This window comes from Argentina silus (assembly GCF_951799395.1).
Source record: "Argentina silus genome assembly, contig: scaffold_572, whole genome shotgun sequence".
Classification (NCBI taxonomy): domain Eukaryota; kingdom Metazoa; phylum Chordata; class Actinopteri; order Argentiniformes; family Argentinidae; genus Argentina; species Argentina silus.
The window spans coordinates 7,501-15,000 of record NW_028152887.1 but is presented as its reverse complement, the minus strand read 5'-3'; the positions used below and the strand labels follow the sequence as shown (position 1 = coordinate 15,000).

At 51.6% G+C, this 7,500-nt stretch overlaps 1 protein-coding gene across 1 annotated transcript in view; it reads right to left on the bottom strand.

The window, feature by feature from the left end:
• The window catches only part of dctd (dCMP deaminase), a gene marked incomplete at both ends in the record, with an annotated part of 13,667 nt that overhangs the window by 856 nt on the left and 5,311 nt on the right, over positions 1 to 7,500 (bottom strand). The window lies entirely within an intron of this gene.

The following is a 7,500-nucleotide window of genomic DNA, read 5'->3' as shown; positions in this document are numbered from 1 at the left end:
AGAGAGGGGAGGGAGGGAGGGAGGGAGAGAGAGAGAGAGAGAGAGAGGGAGGGAGTGAGGATCAGAGGTGAGCTCACTATTCAGAGCTAAGGATAGGACCACAGTGCCCCCTAAAGCCGAAAACATACACCACCGCCGCCTCCTCCTCCTCCTCCTCCTACTCCTCTCATCGGTTGAGGTGCTGAGAGAGTACTGTTCAAGGCAACGCAGGTGTTCTTTAAAAGGACTCTGAGGAGGACCCCCCGCCCCCACGTCTTTGAGAGGTGAGCGCTAAGCCTGGACGTGAGAAGCACTCTGTACTCAGAGTCGGCCAGAGTGCTGCCCCGCTAGCGCTCCACCTCAACTGCTGCCAGACTGCTGCCAGACTGCTCCTGGCTACGGCCGTTCTAACCAGGGCCCGCCTGGGCCAGGTGGGAATGGAACAGGAGGAGCCACTCTCTGCTCCGTGTCTCAGCTCCTTTAAAGCTCCAAGGTCAGCCAGCCTCTGATCTATCCAACGGCCCAAACACTTCACATACAGATGCTGTAGCAGCAATCCCACCTCCGAGAGAGAGAGAGAGAGAGGGAGAGGGAGGGAGAGAGAGAGGGGGGGGGGGGGGGGGAGGGGGGGGGAGGGAGAGAGAGAGGGAGAGAGAGAGAGAGAGAGGGGGAGAGGGAGAGAGAGAGAAGGAGAGAAAGAGGGAGGGAGGGAGAGAGAGAGAATGAATGAAAATGAAGAGGTAGTAGAAGACAAAGCGTGTAAATGAAAGACGGTCTTCGCCACGTATCACCACTCAGTCTCAGGCCGCCGTTCCCCGCGAAAGGCGTGGAGAGCGAACAGATGTCTGTTCTCCACAACGGCGGCCAGAAAAGCGGGATGGGTAATTACTCACTCACCAACGCTAATTACGGGAAATTAATTGCCCCATCAGCGGTTGTGGATTACCATATCCTGCCAGCCAGCCAGTCAGTCAGCCTGCCAGCCAGCCAGCCAGCCAGCCAGCCAGCCAGCCAGCCAGCATTACCCACCCACCCACCCGCCCGCCCGCCAGCCCGCCCACAGGTTTTTTTGGGCAGAGTGTCAGCAGAAGGCATGGTGTGGCACAGTGCTGTGTTTCCTTGGATTCTACAATGTGAATGTCATTCAGCTTTCTGAATCGGCAATCAGAATAGAACCAGACCAACCAGCCCTGATCCACCAACCCTGACCACCCAGCCCAGACCCACCAGCCCAGACCAGCATGGTGTGAATTAGCAGCACTGCGCTTCCATCTGTTTCTATACCTGAATCTACTCAGTCAGTCATCTACATCTCTACCCAGGTTGAACATCATCAAAAAGCAAAGTGCAATTATTTTGGGGTGAAACAAAACTCTAGGACCGCAAGGGAACCGCTGGGACGACAAGTGTTAAGGGACTCACACGGTTATACTAATGACCATGCAGTCACAATCTATACAACCACAACCCCATACCATCAAACTCACAATCTACACAGTCAGGTCCATTCAAGTGTGTGTGTGTGTGTGTGTGCACGCGTGCATGCATGACAGTGTGAGAGAGTCAGAGAGTCAGAGTGTGAGAGTCAGAGAGTCAGAGAGTCAGAGTGTGAGAGTCAGAGAGTCAGAGAGTCAGAGTGTGAGAGAGTCAGAGTCAGAGTGTGAGAGAGTCAGAGAGAGTCAGTGAGAGTCAGAGAGTCAGAGAGTCAGAGTGTGAGAGTGAGAGAGTGAGAGAGTCAGAGAGTCAGAGAGTCAGAGAGTCAGAGTGTGAGAGTCAGAGAGTCAGAGAGTCAGAGTGTGAGAGAGTCAGAGAGTCAGAGTGTGAGAGAAAGGACCATCCAAGTTGAGGGAGTGTCTACCGATATCACAACATACTGTTGTCATGGCAGCCTGCCTCGGGGGAACAGAGAGAGAGAGACTGGGGGGGAATATGAGATTCTTCACCTGGGTTCCTAGCGGCATGACCAGCCTGCCAAGCAAAATATGGTGAATAGATTCTCCATAAACTGGAGGTAAGCTGAAAAAGCTGGAGGTAAACAAACCAAAAGGCCAGCTTAGGACTTACTCTCAAGTCAAAACCTTTCTGTGATTCTGGGGAACACACGGGGTACACACTGGGGTACACGCACACGCACACACACACACACGCACACACACACACACACACACACACACACACACACACACACACACACACACACACACAGAACCTTAGCCAAACTGCTTTCAATTAACTGAGAGAGGAACTCAAATAATCCCTAATATGTTCTCCTGAACTCGGGGAGTTGTGCTGAAACACCGGTGTGTGTGAGGTACGGTCTGGGAATGTTGGGAATGGAATGGCCTCACCCAATGGAATTAAGACAGGGTTTCTTTAGGAGGGTTCTAGAACCAGGAGGGTTCTAGAGCTGGGAGGGTTCTAGTGCTGGGAGGGTTCTAGAGCTGGGAGGGTTCTAGAAGCCCTGCAGAAGTTCCAACAAGGGCACAGGTGAACGTGTATGTGTGTGTGTTCCTCTGGCAGATGGTAAGTTAGGTGCCCCCTGACCACCCTATCTAACAGAGGTGAGACTCAAAGAAACAGTCAGGCTCAAACATTCAGTCAGCCACATAACACAAGTACACATGCTAACCCCCTTATCACACACACACACACACACACACACACACACACACACACACACAGCCCCCATCCCCAGTACAAATGGAGTATGCAGTCCCTTTGATTGAGACACACACACTTCCAAACTCCCAGCAGCTTGTCGACTCACTGGATTGTGGATGTGGTGCCAGAACACAGAGAGAGAGACTGGATCCCAGCCAACGCTGCTGCCACCCGCTCTCAGGAGATAGGTGTGTGTGTGTGGGGGGGGGGGGGGGGGGGGAGTGAAACTGCCTGACTGAGAGACTGACGCAGAGACACAGAGATCCATTAACATTGTTCCAGAACACGGGATGGAACAATCCCAACACCATGCCTTGGTGCTGGGCCTGTGACCCTGTGGAAGTGGACGAGGCAGCAGCACAAATGGGGTGAACTCCGTCAGTGTTCTATTCCTCTTTGTGAACACGACGTAAAGAATGTCTCATCGGCTGAGTGCCAACAATTACTGGGCTCCGTCTCCTCACCGAGCCTCAGAAGACGGAGGGATGAGAGGGAGGGACGAGGGTGTGGAGAGGAGGAGGGGAAGCCCATGCGCAAATTGTGTTAGCAGTGGACACACTCAAACACACAGTTATAGAGGAGTGGAGTTAGACAGCGCGTGGTTATAGAGGGGTGGAGTTAGACAGCGTGTGGTTATAGAGGAGTGGAGTTAGACAGCGCGTGGTTATTGAGGAGTGGAGTTAGACAGCGCGTGGCTATAGAGGAGTGGAGTTAGACAGCGCGTGGTTATAGAGGAGTGGAGTTAGACAGCGCGTGGTTATTGAGGAGTGGAGTTAGACAGCGCGTGGCTATAGAGGAGTGGAGTTAGACAGCGCGTGGTTATTGAGGAGTGGAGTTAGACAGCGCGTGGTTATTGAGGAGTGGAGTTAGACAGCGCGTGGCTATAGAGGAGTGGAGTTAGACAGCGCGTGGTTATAGAGGAGTGGAGTTAGACAGCGCGTGGTTATTGAGGAGTGGAGTTAGACAGCGCGTGGCTATAGAGGAGTGGAGTTAGACAGCGCGTGGTTATTGAGGAGTGGAGTTAGACAGCGCGTGGTTATTGAGGAGTGGAGTTAGACAGCGCGTGGCTATAGAGGAGTGGAGTTAGACAGCGCGTGGTTATAGTGGAGTGGAGTTAGACAGCGCGTGTTCAGAGTGCTTTTAAAGAACATGTATGCTTTGACCTCAACCGACTCCGTACTGGTCACATTGGACCAATTTACTGAAAAATAACGAGCAGCGCACAGATGTTTGAATGTTAATGTCTAAGAACACCACTCAATAAACCTGATCTGAAGTTCTCTGGTCTTGGACAGCATCAGCTGCACCCTCAGTTTTTGCTTCACAGAAAGTCGTTAAATACACGCCAGTCATGGTTAGAATTCAGCCTTACTGAGTGATTAAAATCAGAAGTCGGGAGTTAAAAGCCAGGATGTTCCATCATTGAAGAGGCCCGAGTTTCTGCAGGCTAGAGGCTAGCTCCCTCTTCAGGTCAAACTGTGTAACTTCATCTAGTTTTGCCTTTTGAGGGGTGATTATGGTGGAAAATGAGAAATAATCCATTCTGGAAGAACAGAGGTACCAATCATTCAACCACAGAACTGCCATTCTCTCTCTCTTTCCCCCGCTGGTGGTTGGGTTAAGAGCACCAGACTCAATTCTCCTGTGTGAAATTAAAGCCCATCTGTGCCCATCTTTCCCCTGTGTGTGTGTGTGTGTGTGTGTGTGTGTGTGTGTGTGTGTGTGTGTGTGTGTGTGTGTGTGTGTGCGTGTGCGCGTGTGCGTGTGTGTCAGCTGTCTTGCCTAAGAGTCTGGCGCTTGGTGTTGGCCCATTAAAAACAATGGCCTTGGCTTGGCTACAACAGAGGAATCGCTGTATCGGCATTTGTTGTCATTAAACACAGCTTTGTCTCACAGCATTTTTACAAGGGCTTGAAATGCCTGTGTCTTCTGGACAGGGCCAGCCGGGAGGCAAGAGAGCTGGGAGGCAAGAGAGCAAAACTCATCATCATCATCATTTTTATCTCACTTTTCCAGGAAGTAAGTAAATAAAAGCTTGTTATTAGAATGTCATTGAGGCTTGTATGTTTATAATCCTATTTCAAGATTTCAAGATCAAGATTTCTTTATTTGTCACGTGCATACAAGTATACAGTGAAATGCAAAAGTGACAGTGCCACAGAGTAGTGCAACAACACAATAAGTTTTAAAATACAATAAAATAAAAATAGAAGTACTAAAAAATATACAGTATGGACAGTATAAACAGTATAAACAATATGAACAGTATAGCCAGTAAGCAATATAAATAGCAGATGGATGATTATGTGTGTGCATATGTGTTAGAATGACAGTGCATGTGTGAGTGACTTGAGGGGGGCACTGGTGGGGTCATCGTTGACAATTCTGATGGCATGGGGGAAGAAACTCAGTCTTAGCCTCTCTGTTTTTGCTGCATGACAGCGGAGGCGTTTTCCTGACGGCAGCGGCTGGAACAGTCCATGTTTCGGGTGGTGAGGGTCCTTCATAATCCTGTATGCTCTGGTCCTACACCTCCTGGTGTACAGGACATGGAGAGGGGGGGTTGGAGCTCCCATGGTCTTTTCTGCCAGGCGTACCACCCTTTGCAGAGTTCGCCTGTCCTGGGCCGTGCTGTTACCGTACCAGACGGTGATGTTGCCAGCCAGGATGCTCTCCACAGCTCCAGAGTAGAAGGACTGAAGGATCCTCCGGGAGACTCTGAATTTCCTCAGTTGCCTGAGATGGAACAGGCGCTGCCTTGCCTTTCCCACCAGAGAACTGATGTGGGTAGTCCAGGTCAGGTCTTCTGAGATGTGGACTCCCAGGTATTTAAAACTGCTCACCCTGTCCACAGCAGTCCCTCCGATGTCCAGCGGTGTGTAGGCCCTTAGTTGTTGTGCTCTCCTGAAGTCCACAATCAGCTCTTTTGTCTTGGAGACATTCAGGATGAGACTGTTCTCCTGACACCAGAGTGACAGGTCCGCCACCTCGTCCAGGTAGCCTTTCTCATTGTTATCTGAGATCAGCCCCACCACGACCGTGTCGTCCGCAAACTTGATGATGGAGTTTTCGCTGGACTTAGCCACACAGTCGTGGGTGTACAGGGAGTAGAGGAGGGGACTAAGGACACAGCCCTGGGGGGACCCTGTGCTCAGTGTGAGTGAGCTGGAGGTGTGTCTACCCACCCTGACCACCTGTGGCCTGGCCGTCAGAAAGTCCAGGATCCAGGCACACAGGGGAATGTTCAGTCCTAGACCAATCATCTTATCAGCCAGTCTGGTGGGGACTATGGTGTTGAACGCTGAGCTATAGTCTATAAACAGCATTCTCACATAGCCCCCCTTCTGCCTGTCCAGGTGGGAGAGAGTGGTGTGGAGGACCTGGGAAACTGCATCGTCTGTAGATCTGTTTGGTCTATATGCGAACTGCAGTGGGTCCAGGGTCGGAGGGAGGGAGGAGCAGATGTAATCCTTAATCAGCCTCTCGAAGCACTTCATGACCACTGAGGTTAGAGCCACGGGTCTGTAGTCATTCAAGCAGGCTGGGGAGGTGATCTTGGGCACAGGGACGATAGATGATCTTTTAAAACAGGTGGGAACTACTGAATTAGCTAGTGAAAGGTTGAATATAGTGGTGAACACAGGAGCTAGCTGGTTAGCACAGGTCTTGAGTACTCTCCCAGGTATGCCATCCGGGCCAGCAGCCTTCCTAGTGTTCACCTTCAGCAGAGCCCTCCTCACGTCGTGTTCCGTCACGGAGAGTGCTTGCTCTGCCCCAGCGTGTGAACTCCCGTCAGCCGCGCTAGCCAGCGCTCTGACGTTGTTGTTGTTAGCCGGCGCGCTAGCGGTGGTGTTGCCAGCCTCAAACCGTGCATAAAAAGAGTTCAGGTCTTCAGCTAGGGAGGCATCTGCACTTCCGGTTGAGGAGGGTGTGTGCCGGTAATCCGTAATAGATCGTAGTCCTCGCCATAGTCCCCTGGTGTCGTTGCTCTCCATCTGCGCCTGCATTCTGTCTGCGTATCTCCTCTTGGCGGCTTTCACCGCCCTCCGCAGTTTGTAGGACTCCGCTTTATACTCCCCCATGCTGCCGGATGCCAGCCCGGAGTTGTAAGCGGCGGTGCGAGCCCTCAGAGCGGCACGGATGGAGCTGTCGACCCAGGGTTTCTGGTTGGGGTAGATCTTTACCGTTGTCGTTGGTACGATGTTATCGGCTAATGTAGAGATGAAGTCCAAGACGGTCTCTGTAAACTCGCTGACATCGCTGGAACTTGATTGAAACATATCCCAGTCGACGTCACTCAGCGCGTCTTGTAGCGCGGCCTCTGATTGGTCGGACCACCGCTTTCCCTCCCTTTTCACGACCGCTACCTGTTGGATCCTCTGTTTGTAAACAGGCATCAACAGAATGGCGCAGTGATCTGATTTCCCAAAGGGAGGGTGGGAAACAGCTTTGTACCCATTCTTAAACTGAGTATAACAATGGTCCAAAGTTCTATCTCCCCTGGTGGCACACTTGATGTGTTGACGGAAGTTAGGCATAACTTTTTTAAGGTTAGCCCGATTGAAATCACCTGTTATTATCATCGCCGCCTCAGGGTGGTTGCTCTGATGCCGGCACAGCGTATCATGTAGGGTCGATAGCGCTGCCTCGGTGTTGGCCTGTGGTGGAATGTAGACGGCCGTGATGATGATTGAGCTGAACTCCCGGGGAAGGTAGAATGGGCGGCATGAGATGGTCAGATGCTCCAGGTCAGCCGAGCAGGACTGAGAAAGCGTCGTTACGTTGTTAGGGTTACACCAGTTGTTGTTGGTCATGAAACAAACTCCACCACCCTTGGATTTGCCGGACTCCTCCGTTCTA